The 19,276-nt window shown below is 32.7% G+C and overlaps 1 long non-coding RNA gene across 2 annotated transcripts; it reads right to left on the reverse strand.

Moving 5' to 3' along the window:
• LOC105162386 lies at positions 7-1,526 on the reverse strand. Of its 2 annotated transcripts, none has more exons than XR_847845.2 (4): positions 1,289-1,526; positions 1,103-1,170; positions 686-752; positions 7-139 (listed from the first exon to the last, which is right to left on the reverse strand). It is a non-coding gene; the product is annotated as an uncharacterized LOC105162386 (long non-coding RNA). The 2 variants fall into 2 exon arrangements; XR_002287167.1 differs by lacking the exon at positions 7-139 and adding an exon at positions 155-603.

A 19,276-nucleotide genomic window follows, 5' to 3' on the forward strand; every position in this document is an offset into this window, starting at 1 on the left:
CTTCACGATGGACCAGTTTTAAGTTAACCAATCCTGAAATGTCAAGGCCACCATCTGTTAACTTCTTTTCTCGGTCCTTTTCAGGAACCTCGTTGAGCATCCATAATTCCGATCCTGGAGCCAAAAACGCCTCTAACACCTAAGAAATGGCACAGCAGTATAACAAACAAGTTCTACAGATAAGAATCAACGAATTCAGAAGCCTAAAGTTAAACTAATATAGCATTTGAACAAAAATTTATATCCAGAAAGTGATATTAGAGATGGTTTAAAAAGCAATTCAGTTTTGGATTAAGATCAGGGTGCGCACATTGCATGTCAACATTTCACAATCAGATGTTCAAAAAGCGATTAGCATTACAAAGGGCGTGAGAGAATGCTCTATTTTGTCGATGAGCAATTAAAGGAGAAGCTGACTGAAGAACAAGACTAAGATAACATGCTTAGAATTTTTTGGGAAAGATGAAACTTAAGAAGCATATGCACAATAAGATTATCCAAATTTCCAAATTTCTATATGTAAAAAACAAACATTTTCCAAATTTAAGTACCTGTAAGCATGATAATAAAGATCTATGAAGCAATTTATTCTCCACAACTCACCTAAATGAAAACCACAAATAAGATTATCTGTGAATATTACAGGTTTCATCACGGAAGGAGACAGCTGCAGAATTGTGCTTACCCTAGTATTTATTTGTTAATGTCTCTGCATTGTACCTTGTATATCCAAAACCAGTGTAATCCCAAACCTAGAAGAAGACATTCATCAAATTCAGATGTAAACTGTTCCAACAATCCTTAGCAACATTTTTCTAATTTTAAGTAGAAGAAAATTATTGACCATATGATATTATAATAGAGCAAGTTAAACACATTAGGATTGTCAAAGCAAAAATTAAATGAAAGAAGCACTAGAAAGCAAGATAAAGATGACATGTAAGATGGAGGGAGAAAGTATTTGCAAGCAAGGAAGTGAGAGCAAACTTAGGACATCAACAGAGAGTATTCCAGTATTCCTTCTTTATCTATCAATATATGAACAATGAGAAAATATTGGGCCAAGAAGGATTGTTCAAACAGCAGTAACATTTCGCAATACCATAATTTGAGGCCTCCTTCTCGCTCTGTCTCTCCCCCCTCCCACTGCTTTTCTTGGTTTTCTTTACTCTGTTTTTTGGGTGAGAAATGAACACAAGAAAAAAGAAATGAAGGTGAGAGGGTTTCACCATGTGAGTGTGGGCGGAGTTTGATGATGGGGAGAAAACGGTGGTTTAAGGGTTTTTACCAGGGGGTTTTCCTTTCTTGGATTTGTACCCACATCCGCACCCGCGTCTCCTCACATTCGAACCTTGAGTCGGCCATACCACCATGAACTTCACCTGCTTTCTTTAACTTTTTTCCTCGGAGAAGTGAACAAGAGGAGAAGGGAAATGGTTTGATGGTGGGGTTGGGCGAGGGTATTTTGGCGGTGGGAGGACGGAACTGCGGCGTCTCTCCTTCGCCGGCTTTCGCTTTCTTGGAGGGAGAAAGGGCATTGTTTTGTTTGAGGTGTAACAAGAAGAATTGCAAGAGGTGTGACGGCCTTCCTCGTACCTGCAACATCACCCACTTGCCTCATCTGCTTCTCCACATTCAGCAACATCTCAATTTTCGCCTCCATATCTCCGCCTCCATTTTCCTACAAAATTAAACCAAAACATTCGATAAATCACAGCACGAGATACAAAATGGCTAAGCGAACAATAGCGTATAAGCTAATTGGAAATCAGGAACGCGCATTTGCTTACCATTTCGATCGAATAGATACTACCAATTGGGGAATTTTTCGTGCAATCGATGAAAAACAAAACCCTAGAGAGAGAGAGAGAAAGAGGAGAGAGTTGAAATATAAACCTATTACAAAATTATAAAATTTTTATTATACATTTTGACCCCTAAATTATGTTTATTATAACAAAAGTCCCCCTAAACAAATAATTTAATGTTAACACAACATAAACACCCTTTTAACTTATTTTTATATTTTTTGTTTCACTTCCTAAATATATTTAATTAAAAGATCTCTCTCAAAACTACTTTTAGTACTTTTAAAATTTTTACTCAGATTTTTATTTAAACAATAATGTTCAAAATATTTACTAAGTTATAAATGAGTACTTCAAATTAGTAAATGCAACATCATTATAGTTACTAAAAGAGAAACAAACACCCAATATATCAAGTGGCAAAAAAAAAGACAATAAGTTCGATAGCAAAATGCATATATATATATATATATATATATATATATTTACTACAATTAACACAATTAAAAAAAATATTTTTTTTAAAATTTTTCGTAACAGAAATCAAGATTAGAACTATATTTCTCAATAATTGTATCAACATCATTCTGAATTAAACAATCAAGAGAAAGAAATTGAAAAATAGAATCAACAAAATTCACAAACAAAGTAACACAACTACATTCATTAAGGACATTTCCTAAAAAAGAAAAAAAAATCTTATAATAGTTGTTGCTACTATAAGCCATGTAACAATTATTATATTTGTGCTTAACATATAATAATTATTATATTAGTACTTAATAAATAATAATTATAAATTATATTTTTTTTAACAATTTAGAATTATAATTTTTTTTTGAATTTATAATTATCTTTTACAAAAATGAATTAAAAAATAAGATAAATATTAATTATCTATGCGCAACGTATCGTACACCTTATAATCAGTATAATCAAAAGTATCTAAAAACAATAAACTTATGTGCTCTTATAATTAATTTCTTAATAATAATGATTATAGTCATTTTTATATCTATTTAAGTCCCCTACCCACAATTGTATCATAATGAATAATTAGTCACCTCCTCCCAACAATCATGATACAGTTATATCATTTAGCACAAATAAGATTTTATTAGAGATAACAATGAAGAAATAGTACTTTTCGTTATGTAACTTAGGTAATTTACACTTTTGGTCTATTATTTAGGGAATTCTCACTTTCAGTTGGTAACTTTCAAAAAGTGACACTTTTTGTCCCATTACGCTTTCCAATTAAATATTTAATGAAAAAAGGCACGTGATCATTAAGTGGCCCGTCAAAACTTAACGGTCACGTGGCATTTTTATGTTAGATATGTAACGAAAATATGTTATGGGATCAAAAGTGTTATACTTTTAAAGTTAAGGGGCCAAATGTGATAATCACAGAACCAATAAAGCGAGAGCGTGAAGGCCCTAACTTATGGGACGAAAAATGCTATTTTCCCAATAACAATAAACAAATAGAAACTTTCTACCAACCTAGAAATGGATAAACAATAGCTACACACACCCAACGTGATGTTCCTGACAAATCACAAGGCCTTTGTACTGTTTGTTCTAATCAGTTTACATCTATCATGTTCACTGTAGACAATAAGGATAAGACATATACTACATTCTGAGCATCAAATTTGACCTTAAAGGACGGCTAGGTGGTGGAGGTGGTAGTTGATGAGAAAACAACACTCATTTTTGCTGAAAGACGATGCCTGATGGCTATGTGGTCATTTGCACTGGTTGGTGTTATGACAGTCCCAACAGGTTTTCAATGTAAGGAGGAGCACCTAGGTTGGTCCAGGCGGCGAAGGAGGATAATTGCCACAATTATGAAATCTTACAAATTCGCTCGACAATTGCACAAATTTCAAAGGAGCAAAGTTTTGAATTAGCTAATGTTGGGTTTGTGCAATGGAAGCTTTGTGAAATGCTGGCTAGGACGTTGTACAGAACTGATAAGGGTTGTTCTGGGGAGGATCAGTGTGTGTTGATGTAAGAAGGTTTTCGAACTTTGCAATTAGTTAGTTAGAGAATAAAGATGTTATAAGGCTAGTACTTTTTGGTGTATTTGGATTTCGGAAGGACAGACGTAATGATATGTTGTGAGGATCTTGAAGCTACAAGCTTGTTAGCAAACAGAATTGCCATTTATATAGTCTTGTTTGTTGGTCTTGAATTTGAAATGTTAGTGCAGTTGATGTTTCTGGCTCATCAACTAGACGATCTTCTTTGTAGCTCACACACTCTCGCATATTTGCGACTTCTTCTGTTTGTGCCTCTGCTACCCGAAAATAGTTTAGATGCACAGGTATCAGATTGATGCTAAATTCAAGTTGCTGATATGATGCCAACGTAAAAATATAGGCCCCTAATATCAATAAAGCTTACATTTCAACAATATTGGTTTTCTATTATCTACTAGAGCTCGAATTGTTGTAATGTACTTGAGCTAGAGCTCAAAAATTTTGACGAGCTCAGCTTTGAGCTCGATTGGTTTACACTCCAACTCTGAGCAAAGCTCGAATCATTTATACCCCAATTCATAGTTTCTCATATTGTGAATAAACCTTATCAGCCCAATTCAATAGATAACAAACAACGTTTTAGCAACCAACTAGATTTTCAAAGTAATATGAAATAGAATTTAGCAGATCAAATATTAGAAATAGAGGAGACTAAGACCACAGCAAAGATCCTATGTAGGAACTGCAATATAATGCATGAAGATTTTGGAAAATGCAACAGGTAATGGACAAAGCACAAACCTATATCTATGTCTGAACGTTCTCAAGTTTGGATTCCTAAAATATTAGAAACAAGCATAGGAACATTATATAATAGCAGAAAAAGTCCGAGAATTGAGAAAAAGACAACTTCTAATGTAGAAATGATCACATACCTGCTCACAAACTGCATCCTGCCGCTGAAACACAACCGCAACTCTATATTCTTCAATGATTCTTAGTTTGTTGGACTTCTTCAAATTCTCTTCTTCATCCTTCAATCATTTAGTAACATTCCTCTTTATTGAATTCTTAGTTGCAAAAACTTGGAATCACAAATTTAGTTTAGAATTGCACCGACAAAAGATAAATTGTTCTCTCCGGCCATCTTACCTTTCTTCAATGCTTTGTTGACATCTTTCTCATCTTCATCAACACGATAAACTGCCAACTTGCACTCACGCATTTCTCTGTCTTCATCAGCATGTTCATGACCTCCAATGCACATTTTCTAGTTCAAGAAAAATGAATGAATCAAAGTGTAATGACCGAAAATGAGTTGTCTTTCTAAGCTATAGAAGCAAATAAAAATGAAAAAACCATCGACTCACCATTCTTTTGGATTGTTTGTCCCTTTTTGGTTATCTTGACTGAGTAAGAACGTTCCTTCCAAGGTCCAAAGGCCGAGGACATCCTTCTCCAAGCATAATATCTTTAAGGCTACTTACTAGGAGAGCCAAAAATTTTCTTTCGCTCCCCTATACAAATCTATGAATAATAAGATATTATCAGTCAAGCAAATTTAAGTCAATCTAAATCAACATTGTGAAGAACTTAGATATATAATGTATGAGAATAGTTTTGAAAAAAATATGCTTACCAATCTGAATACGGCTTTCTTTTCATCATCCTTACCGTTCTTTACAACCTCTTAGATTGCTGAAGGAAGAACCTTCTGGAATCCAGTAACAAAACCATTTCTTTTAGTTTTGTTGTTGCGGAGGATATCACTAGTAAGGACAGAAGAGGTACTCTTTGAACTACCTTGGACCCAAAGATGTTTATTCTATGTTGCAATGATCTGGTCTGCATTTTTATAGTGATACATGCACCAACCTGACAAAACTATTGTCATAGCCAAGGTAAATGATATATCATTAAGTTATGACAAGCAAAATCGATCAATGAGGTGGAATGAGACTGAAATTTGTACTAAACTCTAAATATAAGTACAAAAAAAACACAAGTTTTTCGCCATGTAATGAGGGAAAACATAACTTTTACGATATATACTCAATGAACAAAAGCTTCTCAAATCACTGAATATATTAGATGGACAGTAGGCTTTGAAAATATTAGAAATTAACTATAAGAAGCTTTTATTACATGACGAAGACAAACAAACTTGTCCTACATTTACCAAAGGAAATCTCATGTTGTAATGACTGCTACAATGTGTTCCATTAATGGTAGCAAATAAATCCCTTTATGATTTAGACATAAATAAATACATGGAAATGGTAATAAAACACGCGAAAACTTTTTAATATAAACATCATAATCAACAAATGAAATCATATAGCAACATAATAGCCAATTGACACATGTAATAGAGTGATCAGGCTTGTTGGTTGCTTATAAACGTACGAGCAGACAATGATTGTATAAAAATGTCTACTGAACTGAATTCATGAAATAAGACGAAAAACACACAGTAGAAATATTCAGTAAAGAAAAATCGGTTAATTCCATTAATTTCCCACATCAAATCTAGAAACATAATAACTTCAAAAGTTAGACTCAATTTTCTTCTATTAGTCTTCTCATGATCAATTGAACAAGAACCAAAGCTTTTTTATCACATAATTCAGGAAAAAACATTAAGAGCAAAAATGTCAAAGAAACATCAAGTGCAAAAAGTATAACACCAATTTCTTCAATTTTTCTTAATTGTTTATGACTAAATCAGAGTATCAAAATTCACAACAACAAGCATATCAATTTTCATAACATGCAAAATCAATTGTTCAATTAAATCATTTCACCAACTAGCAATCATAAATAAACTACAACATGCATATATATATATATATATATATATATATATATATTTGCATGTCAATTTTTGTACAAGAAATTCACAATATCAACACCAGTATGCTAAGTATCCTCTGTCGGACATCATCGACAATCAGGATACCTAAAGTGCTGGGAAGCTACTCCGTGTGTTCAAATCGCATTAGGTTCCTCTCCCTTCAAATGTGGTAGACACACGATGCCAGTAGTGTACGGTAAGCGATGCTTACAATGTGATTGCCTCTCCATTTCCGCGTCGCCCACTCAATATCTGTTGCCCAATCCTTATTGGGCCAATGAAAATGAATCCATCTTCGAATTTCAATAAGGCACTGTCGGCTGAATCTGCATTGGAAGAAAAGGTGTAAATTGGTTTCCGTAGCCCCCTCATCGCATAAAGTACAAGCTCCCAGGTGGGATAGCCATAGTTTGTCCATAGTGGGAAGCTTGCCAAGAATTGCGAGCCACAATATGAACGAGTGACGAGGGATCTTCAAGGGCCCGAAAGTAGTGAAGACCAGCCTACTTTTGGCCCTGGGGAATCAAATAACCGATAGAGGGTCTGTATAGTGGGTTGTCCCTTATCACATTTCCAAACAACCCGATTCTCTCCTCCATAAATTCGCGACAGGTTATGAGTAATCTCCAAGCATTCAAAATTCGTAACGGGAGGCCACTGCTACTCCCCTCCTGAAATCACCAAGCTAGGTTGGCCGATTCTCCAAGTCCAAGATGGCTCTCACCCCTTGGGAACCGCTCAATAAGTGGTCTAAGATGATGCCAAGGGTCTTGCCAAATATAGAAACTCCTCCAGTTACCAATTTTGGTAATCCACAAAAGATCGGAGATAAGGGCGGAGATACAGTATTTTCCTCCATCCCCAACATAGGTCTAGACCCATGCATTAGTGTGGCAAATTTGCTAAGCCTAATAATAACTACAAGTTAGTATGAAAAGGCAACAAAACCGTGCAAAACAGCTAAATTTTAAACGTTCTCAGAATTCCACAAAACTTGACCCAAACGTGGGTCTAAACGCACGCATTTGTGTGGCAAAATTGCTAAGCGTAATAATAACTACAAGTTAGTATGAAAGGGAAACAAACATTTGTTAATAAAACCGTGCAAAACAGCTAAATTTTAAACTTTCTCAGAATTCCACGAAACTTGAGCCAAACGTAGGTCTAAACCCATGCATTTGTGTGGTAAATTTGCTCAGCGTAATAATAACTACAAGTACGTATGAAATGGAATCAAACTTTCTTTAATAAAACCGTGCAAAACAGCTAAATTTTGAACATTCTCAGAATTCCATGAAAGTTGACCCAAACGTTTGTCTGGACCGATGCATTTGTGTGCTAAATTTGTTAAGCGTAATAATAACTACAAGTTAGTATGAAAGGGAAACAAACTTTATTTAATAAAACCTTACAAAACAACTAAATTTTGAACGTTCTCAAAATTCCATGAAACTCGACCCAAACGTAGGTCTAGACCCATGCATTTGTATGGTAAATTTGCTAAGCGTAATAATAACTACAAGTTAGTGCAAACTTTCATTAATAAAATCGTGCAAAACAGCTAAATTTTGAACGTTCTCAGAATTCCACGTAATTTGACCCAAACGTAGGTATAGACCCACGCATTTGTGTGGTAAATTTGTTAAGCGTAATAATGACTACATGTTAGTATGAAAGGGAAACAAACTTTCATTGATAAAACCGTGCAAAACAGTTAAATTTTGAACGTTCTCATAATTCCACGAAACTTGACCCAAACGTAGGTCTAGACCCACGCATTTGTGTGGTAAATTTGCTAAGCGTAATAATAACTATAATTTAGTATGAAAGGGAAACAAACTTTCTTTAATAAAACCGTGCAAAACAACTAAATTTTGAACGTTCTCAGAATTCTACGAAACGTTTTATTAAAGAAAGTTTGTTTTCCTTTCATACTAAATTATAGTTATTATTACGTATAGAAAATTTACCACTCAAATGCGTGGGTCTAGCTAGACCTACGTTTGGGTCAAGTTTTGTGAAATTATGAGAACGTTCAAAATTTAACTGTTTTGGACGGTTTATTAAAGAAAGTTTGTTTCCCTTTCATACTATCTTGTAGTTATTATTACGCTTAGCAAATTTAGCACACAAATGCATCGGTCAAGACCAACGTTTGGGTCAACTTTCATGGAATTCTGAGAACGTTCAAAACTTAGCTGTTTTGTACGGTTTCATTAAAGAAAGTTTATTTCCTTTTCATACTAACTTATAGTTATTATTACACTTAGCAAATTTACCATACAAATGCATGGGTCTAGACCTAGGTTTGGGTCAAGTTTCATGAAATTTCTTAGAACGTTCAAAAATTTAGTTGTTTTGCAAGGTTTTATTAAATAAAGTTTGTTTCCCTTTCATACTAACTTGTAGTTATTATTACGTTTTAGCAAATTACCACACAAGTGCATGGGTCTTGACCTATGTTTGGGTAAACTTTCGTGTAATTCTGAGAACGTTCAAAATTTAATTATTTTGCACGGTTTATTAAAGAAACTTTGTTTCCCTTTCATACTATCTTGTAGTTATTATTACACTTAGCAAATTTACCACACAAATGCATAGGTTTAGACCTACATTTCAGTCAGGTTTCGTGGAATTCTGAGAACGTTCAATATTTAGCTGTTTTGTACGATTTTATTAAAGAAAGTTTATTTCTCTTTCATACTAACTTATAGTTATTATTACGCTTAGAAAATTTACCACATAAATGCATGGGTTTAGACCTACTATTGGGTTAAGTTTCGTGGAATTGTGAGAACGTTCAAAATTTAGTTGTTTTGCATGGTTTTATTAAAGAAAGATTGTTTCCCTTTCATACTAAATTGTAGTTATTATTACACTTAGAAAATTTACCACACAAATGCATGGGTCTAGACCAACGTTTGGGTCATGTTTCGTGGAATTCTGGGAACGTTCAAAATTTAGCTCTTTTGCACGGTTTTATTAAAGAAAGTTTCTTCCCTTTCAAACTAACTTATAGTTATTATTATGTTTAGCAAATTTATCATACAAATGCATGGGTCTAGACTTATTTTTTAGTCAAATTTCGTGGAATTCTCAAAATGTATTGCACAAGTAAGCTCTAGAATGGACATACTAAGTTTGATGTCCTTAATTAGAAGAAATGTAGAGGCACTATTTATATGGAACTGCTTTGGTGAAAAAGCTCACACAAAAGGCTTTTGTGTTGATTCTTGTACATTTCTCATTTGATGAAGTCAATGGAACGTGCACACAATTTTATATTTTTTTTATATTTTTATATGGCACTGATGATAGTTTCTCCTATTTATTTTGGCATATACAGAAAATTCTATTAATATAAGGGATATCACAAGACAATAATTTGAAAATTCAAGTGCTACCAATGGGATAATGCACTTAATTTTTTTATACACTAATTTGATTCACAAGTTTCGGTGTTCACTAGAAGTCAACCCTCAAATAAAAATTTTCAATCCCCACATATCCATATTCCAAACATTAATTCAAATTTCAACATTCACATGTTCAACAACAACCAGTTTTGCAAGAATCATGCTAAAATAACTATCCAACCATCTCTCAAAGAATCAATTACAAGCACAAAGTAGAACATACCTCTCCCACACCAAGAACATACATTGTCCTCAATGTATGCACGGAGACCTATTGAAACAAGGGAAAAAGGTAAAGAAAAAAATGCACGTTTTGAAATTTATGATGGTGTCAAGGTCTGCCAGACAGAGGATGGTGGAGGTAGAGGCAACGATGGGGCAAGGATTATGTCGGAAGAGTACAACAATAAGCATTAATGACAATATTAAACTATAAAACCAAGTCTGTAATAATTAATATCCAATAACAAAATAATGGATGTTGCTAGTGCTAACCATTAAGGTTATCCTTCATCCAACTTGATATACCTAAGGCATAAAAGGTTAATCTCTATCAGCTCACCTATCTTTTTTGCTTCGAAACTCCCACTATTACTATTATTGTTTGTCGTTATTACTATTCCATAAAGTGCAAAATAAGAACATACACATCTATAGTCTACTTTATCTTCATGTTGCTTCTTCCGTTGGTGCATGCCAGGGCTAAAACTATATATGCTCTTGCAGAAAGCAATAGTAAAAAGAACAACTTAAGTACGAGGATAATCTATTGAAATTCTTATCATATATCGTGCTTAAATAAATATATAACATTGATAGTCCTTTAAGTGCACTATATAAAATTCAGAACCTAGATTTCGGGTCTGGTCGACATATAAACACATATGTCTGCATGAGTGTACAAGATGGATTAAAGGTTTTCACTACATTTCCAAAGACTACACCACACCATGACTGAGAAAGGATAAAATACGTTCAATGCAATCTTGCAACAAACACTTGGAGTAGGTAGAAACTTGCTTTATATTGATATCATTCTTTATTGTCGTTAATATTAATGCAATAAACATTTCCTCCTGTAAAAGTTAAAATGAACACAAGAAAACACTGAAAACTAGTCATAGGGGACAAGAAAGAAAGTGTAGACAAAGTGTAGACTATTTGCTGTCAACAGAGTAGTATTTATAGGAACCAAAGAAATTTTGTTAAGTGCATGATCTAAGAACACAAAGATAGATAATATTACTCGCCTTGGAAGAATTCATCTCAGCTTGGAGCAAGAGTTTTGAGTACAAGGCCCGATAAAAACGATCATTGACATTTTGATTACTGAATGATATGAAAAAACTACATCTCATCTTATTTCATGAAGGTTGAAAAAGAATCAGAATAGAGGAGCAAGATTTCATGACATGAATGGAGCTCCAGGAGATGGTTCTTTCAAAGAGGCTAACGAATCACATTCAAAATACTCCAAATATTCAAAGAGCCTAATGAATCACACTCAAAATATTCGAATTCTTGAACTATCTAGCAGTATTCAAGACTAACCAACCCCCCAAGAAAAAGCAAACTGTGCATAGGTTAGGATTACATTGTCTTGAAAATCTGCAAGAGTTCATTGTCTTGCCTGCAAGCGAGATAGAGCATCATGGTTTTTTATTAACATTGTCTACTGTTAGAAATCAAGAAAACGACAAGTCTTTAGAAAATAAAAAGACTCATGTTCTTGATTTAAACAACTCAACCAAAAAAAAAAAAAAATTAAAGAAAGAAAAAACCCAAAACCCTATTAATAGTGGTCATAATATGGCTGGAACTGACAACAATAGTTAAACTCCATGCTTCCATATTGATGAATTTTTTAGTTAGGATTCCATAAAGCATAGGAAACATGAAGAGAATCCAAAGAGAAATGACACATAATTTTGCCGGTGTTGGTGCCCCCATCGCAGGTTACTGCACTGAAAAAGATGAGGAAAGGAGTGGAGAATCGTTAGTTGCAAAAGGGATCGAGTTAATTGAAAACTGAAACTGATTATAACAGTTAATATTGTACTTAATTTTTTAATTTTATCAAAGAGCTACGTTCTTGATTCAAGAAAATCAACAAAAAATATAAACAACATATATATATATATATGTATAAATTTCACACACTAAAAAGAGAGGGTTTAGAAGGAAGTGGAAGAAAGAGGGTTTATAAGATGTATCCACTCGCAATGTCTTCGGAATCGGCGATTTCTCCAATAACGGGGATGGGCTCTTGGTTGTATGTTATCATGCTCTTGAGAGGATGTCGTTGTAGGATTGTGCAAACAAGGAGAGATGGGGTGAACGTGTATTCTCGAATCGTGGAAGTTGCAATGTGGAAGTTGAAGAGAAAGAAAGAAAGAGGGAGGGAGTTTGAAGACCTCTAAGAATATAGAAGGGTACTTTTGGTATTTATTGAAATTCAAAAAATGGGTGTTGGCGGTATAAGTAACCGTTCTTTCTGAGTTAAAATGATTTTTTCTTTTAATATAGTATAGATGACAATCATACTGCTAATTATATTATTTTAAAAATTAATTATAATTATATATTTTTTACAAAAGTGACTCCACGTCAATTAAAACCACCACATATTTTATGTCTATAAAATTTTAAGTAGTTTTTTTATTTTTGATTTGTTGATTTTACATATTTTATGCTTATTTATAATATAATATTATATATTATATGTAGGTAAAGATGATGTAATATTGCAATGGTTAATGGAAAAAAAAATAAAGAGAAAGAAAAAACAATACAAAAAGAAATAGAAAATTGGATTGAAGAAGAAAAGAAAAAAAAAGTAAAGGAAAAAAAGGGATAGAAAATAAAAATAAGTTATTTCAACTCTTATTAAAAGAAAACCCATTTTATAATGAACGTAACATAAGAGAAAACCCTCAAATCCACCCCCAAAGAACCCTCAAAACCATCGTCTTCTCCCCATCATTTTACCCATTTCCATCATCAGACTGCCAACCCACCTCCCACCCTCACTCTTACCTTCATTTCCTCTTTCTGTTCTTGGTTGCTTTTATTACCCTCTGTAGGTATTTGGCTGCTTTCAAGAAAATCAATGGGAGCAGGTATTTTGGCTGCTTTTGAACAAAATGACGTGAAAGAAATCAAGAAACACCAGAATCCTTCAATGGAAACGAAATCTAAAGGTATTTGGCTGCTTTCGTTACCCTCTGCACGTGCAAACATTGGAGCAGCCATTTCTGAGATGCTCGAGTATGATCTAAGAATTGTCAAATGATTCAGCCGTAGAGAGAGTAGCTGAAGTGGGAAGAGCTCTGTACTTTGTGAAGACTCAGGGAGGTGAGCCAAAAGATCTTGGTGCATTAGAATTCATCTTACATCCGACAACCAAAAGGAAGACTTACCAAAGCTACCACCTGTAAAAATTAAGTCAGAATACAAGTCTTTCATATTCAGTGAGAGGAGAAATATGAAGGCGATGGACCTGGTCCAAAGATCTTGAATTCTGACAATGCATATCTCATAGGATCATTTCTGGATGAACCTATAGGCTGAGAGATCAATCCTTCAGGTTTGTCCTGAAAATTTAAATGTCTAAGTTTTCTTCTAAACTTTACCATCTATATCTACATTTACCATGTTATGCAAAAATGATCATATTGGCCAGAGAGATCAATCCTTCAGGTTTGTCTTGAAAATTTAAATGTCTGCCTTTTCTTCTAAACTTCACCATCTATATCTACATTTAACATGTTATGCAAATTTACACTAACTAATATTGTGTGTATTCATGGATTTGGATTCATGGTTTACTGGTCTTAAATATGGATTGAACTATAAATAATAATGAATGGACTCTTGTATATGCAGGGTAGACCACTCTGTTAGTAGCTAATTAGCTATACAGAATCAAAGGACCTTATGCTCGAAATTAGAGTTGATGTTGATAATTTTATCCAAGAAACTTTAAGAATATGCTAAAGATACAGGTCCTGTCTCGGGAAATGTGCTCTGGAAACTTGAGCATTCTCTAATTGCTACAGTAATGAAATACCATTTGTTCCTTTGTCTGTGGATCAGAGTGTTAGGGAAAACAAGATTAAAGTAGTTGTTCTAAAATTAAGAAAACAAGTTCTTATAGTAACATTAACTTACAGGTTTGCAACAACTTGAAACTCAGTAATGGACAATTGCAGTTGTTATATAAAACATACTATACCATAAAAATCAGTGGGCAAGGCAAACAAGTGTTTCACCATCAGATTAGAATATAGAGCAAGTGAACATAGATCCAGTTAAAGAGAAGCAAGGCGTCCGATGAATTCTGTATTAACCTCTGACATATCCCATCACACCATTACAACCAAATAAAAAAGGCATTAGGGAACCATACACATGGAAACTAACAGGACTTTGAAGCCGTTAATGCTATATATGGGCTTGGCTTGGCTTAATATCATTCATCAAATTATGGAACATGATTTGTGCTCCATGTGTAATCATCTGAAAAAAATTGTAGTCCGAGGATACACAAAGCTAAATTTATATTTCGTGATTTTGTGGCAAATATGGCCATTGAATGCGGTAGGGGCAGGGGTAGCCTGGTAGGATCATATTTTCGGGTGGGATGACTTGATTAGGTATGAAGAGAATCATTATATAATAATAAAACTATCTTAAGGTAGGAAAAACATGCATAGACTGATAAGACAGTGATAGTTGTGATTCTAGCCCTATTTCTAGTTGGATTCTTAAACATGCGTCAACAATTCCAAGATTATATCAACATTGTCAATATTGTTAACAATATATTTCAGGAACATAGAGTTATAGAAATATAACGATAAATAACTAGTCTATAATGATAGTAAATATAATGTCCTTTATATTTGCATTATCATTAGATTGTTGTTGCATATGTATCCTTGTTTATAGATGGTACTAATTTTAGTTTACATTTCTTATTAAAGTTAAATTCTCACTAAATGTTTATTTTAAGTGATAGTTTTCATATTTGTGATTGAATATAAGTTAGCAAGATTAATGATGAAGAATCTGATTGGTTCAGCAACTGTCGAAGCTGATTAAACACTAGTGCCTAAGATAACTTGTCTCCTTTTGCCCCTTCTTTTGCAAAATGGCGTACAACAAAGGGTTCTTCACCATGACCAATTAATTGGATAACTAATTTAGAAGTAAAGAAAAGAGATAAAAGAATAGGCAACTGACTGGGAATTCTGAACGCCAGCGTATCAGTGCTCATGCGCATTAACAGGAAAAACTGCTGATAGTGGCCAATAATATTACCATACCTAATTAATTACTCCATTCTCAACCAACACATTGATAGGGGCATTTGTCCAGAATATATGAAGTTATTTGCCTTCTTGTAAGTCCTTCGACTATGACATGCATTTACATTTTGATAAATCAGAATGTGATGATTGTACAAAAGCCATGATGGTGGATTCATTCTTGGAAAAAGAAAATAAGTTGCTAAGTTTCATTTAGTAAATGTTAACTTGCCATACACTTAAACCGAGTTCAGATAATTAATATAGGCTAGGCTTGATAGTTTTGTACCTTGACTGTCATTCATGAGACTATGGAACATGATTTGTGCTTCATTTGTAGTCTACATGGGACTTCATCTGAAAGAAGTTGTAGTTCAAGAACATGCAGCCAATGCCATGATGTGGCATGAATCTGATATCTCTTCTTTGGTATTTCGAGACAAAATGTTAAAATCGTGCTTACTTTTTATCTGTGAAGAAGAAGAAAGATAGACAATATTATCCTAGGTAATATGCACATAAGCTAATTGAATAGAAACAATTGAGCTTATGAACAGAAACAATTGAGCTCGAGCTCGAGTAGGTCGAGTCGAGCTCAAAATTGAGCCGGCTCGTGACTCATCTACCACTCCTAATTGTGACTAAAACTGATAGTTTTTTAAATAATGATCCAATGGACTCTGAACTAGATGAGATTGAAGTAAAGCGTCAAAATGATGACAATCCTAGCTAGCATTCGAATTATGTTGGACGTGCTTGATAGTAATGCTAATTGGTCGACAAACCAAGAACAAGAGAAATTTATTTGAAACATGCCTGCTACATTGGAGCGACATTGTCTATATCTAGTCATCCTATTTTTCAATACAACACATCTAGAGGTTTCTGTTGACTCGTTCGATACAACATAAGATGGAACTAGTAATCCACATAATAAGACTAACAACACGACTTACGATTTCATCTGGCTAGTCACTATTGCAAAGTGCATAGTGGACCGGGTCGACTTAGGACCGACACATACCAGCCCAAGACCAACTCACTACTCTTTATACCGATTTTGAGCCTTTAAATGGACCCCAATTGGATTTATTTATAAACCAAGGACTAACCCATAAATTAGCCCGGTTGAGGCTTGGATCCAACCCAAATGTGCCTATTTTTTTTTTTATGAAATCTAGGTTTTATTTTGAACAATTACTTAACTTTATGGTTGTATTATGAAATAAAATAAATAATAGATTAAATCACATAGAAATCAAAATTAAAAAAAATAATAGTTAAGATTATATAATGAAGTTAAATAATAATTTGACGAACAAGCTTACAATAATAAAATTAGATGATAATAAATTGAACAAAGATTTAAAATAAACTTTGACAAAAAAAAAAAAAAAACAAGGAGTATTAATGAACTACAGTACAGAAAAGCTAGAATTAGAACAATAAAAATAATAATTTTTAGAGTTTCAAAAGTATAAAAATGCTACTAGAGAAATTAGTTTAGGAGTATAAAATGAAACTTTTATACCATACATTATTTTTAAAACAATGGTCTATCAGGCCCGACCTAGGACCAAGTGGTCCTGGGGCATTGGGCTGGGATCGAAGAGGGCCTAGAGCAACCCAACCCATTTTTTATTGATTCAATTTGGTATTGGGCACGGCTAGTCCAGCTCGGCCCACTGCACATCTTGATCATTGCTTTTATCCCTTGAAAAATATGTGACAAGAACTGAGTTTGTCTACTCAATAAGTATATCTAATCAACTTACATACATATATATTTTAGACATGCAATAAAACAAATTTCATGCAATAATACCAACCAACATATATTCAACATACAATCACAACAAATATTAAAGCTAACACATGCTGACAATCATATTCCAATCCACAACATAATATTCGATATTATCATTTATTTTCTTAATGTTCTGTTTATATAAGTTGGAGTACATCACTCAATGATTTTTGCTGGCTATCATAATTTTAATCATAATATCTCATTTTTTCCCAGTATTATACAACATACAACTTGTATGATATGCCACATTATCATAATATCACGCAACATGCAGCTCATATGATATCAGGTCATCTTCATTAATAAATGATAGCACACAACTCATCACCAATCGTATCATCATAAGTCATTGCAAGTATGACCGCCAGTTGATAAGCCATCTCTTTATCTCAATTCACAATGTTCCCATCAATAACTTCATTATTAAATTTCATTTGCCAATCAATTTCCTGCTAGTTTCATCAGTCAGTTCCATTCAATAATCAAATACAATATCGCACAATCATTCATTTGTTTTTTTTACACCATAAGCACATATAAATGCATAATAACGATTTTTCAGATCAACAAGGTAATCCAAATAAATAATCAAGTATATGCATACCCATATATATAAATTCAATTAACTATATTTACATCAAAATATCAAAACGATTACTTTAGTAACAGGAGTTGATCAGCCCTCTATTTTATCTTTGCATCCTATAATAGACTATAATATGTATAATTAATATATTCAAAATATCGTAAATTCATAATAAAATATTAAATAATATTCATATATTTTTCGCCAATCTTTTTATGTTACTTTTATATTGAAATTCAAGCCTCCGTTCTATTTTCTTCTAAATCACTAGGATTCTAAACTTTTTGGGTTTATATGTAATTTATAATGGGCAAATTATATTTTGTCATCCGAACTATGCCCGTTTTTACCCTTCGCCATCGAAATTTCTTTTGTGTAACTTATGATCTCAACTTTGTGAAATTTGCATTTTACCATATATGATCTTCTTTTTATTAAATTGCTACCGAAAGAACATCACATGCCGTGCATATGCCAAAAATATCACATCACATAACCCTTAAACATCATATGTGCACAACATGTAATATTTTTTCGATAAAAAATTTGATTGAAAAATAATTATAAATAGTAAAGTGAAAATTTTTGAAAAGTTGAAATGGTAAGCTAATTGACAAAAAAAAAAAAAAAAAACAAGTTTAGATGTCAAAGTGTAAAAATAGTCTTAGTTCGGATGGCAAAACATGTAATTAACCCTTCATTAATTATCTTATAAGAATTTATTTGATCAAACTCCTTATATTTTTATAGCTACCGTTTTTAATAATTTTCCTGAATTAAATTATTGTAAAAATCTCATCCTTCTTTTTATAACCATAATATTTTTCAAATGATTTTCTAATATTTCTTAAATATTTATTTCTTCAAATTTTCTATCAATTCCTTGCGACTATTAAATTTGATGAAATACTAGTACATATAATTAAGCATTTGGTTGATAAATCCAATGAAATTGAGTAAATAAATTATAGCAGTGCTTAAATCTAATAAATTAAGTGATTTAATTAATCATCTATAACATTCTTATAGCAAATGAGAATTTAATCAATCAAAAATTTATAAATAGTCAAATTCATAAAATTTATCATTTAAACATTAAATCAGATAATAGAAGTAACATTTAATAAATTCACCACTCAAATAACATTAATATATTATTTAACTAATATTTAACTACTCAAAGTCCTTATATTATTTAACTAATATTTTATATTTTAGAAATAAGTTAAAGTGGCCTCTGTGTTTTAATGGGATGCACGCACCTCATGTGCGTTTAGGCTTGATTCTTTTGTGTATTTTGATGTTATTTTGTCATTAATTGAATAAAATATCCCTATATTGTTTCTAAAATTACTATGTTTAAATTGACTTATTTTAATTTTTTTGTATTTTCTTCTAAAAATATAAATTCTTTTATTTTTAAATATATTAAATAATTATAATTATTATAAATTATAAATTAATTATCTAAAATTTCTTATAATTATCTAAAATTTTATTACTTA

The sequence above is a fragment of the Sesamum indicum genome, linkage group LG5 (assembly GCF_000512975.1).
Source record: "Sesamum indicum cultivar Zhongzhi No. 13 linkage group LG5, S_indicum_v1.0, whole genome shotgun sequence".
NCBI classification, from domain to species: Eukaryota; Viridiplantae; Streptophyta; class Magnoliopsida; order Lamiales; family Pedaliaceae; genus Sesamum; species Sesamum indicum.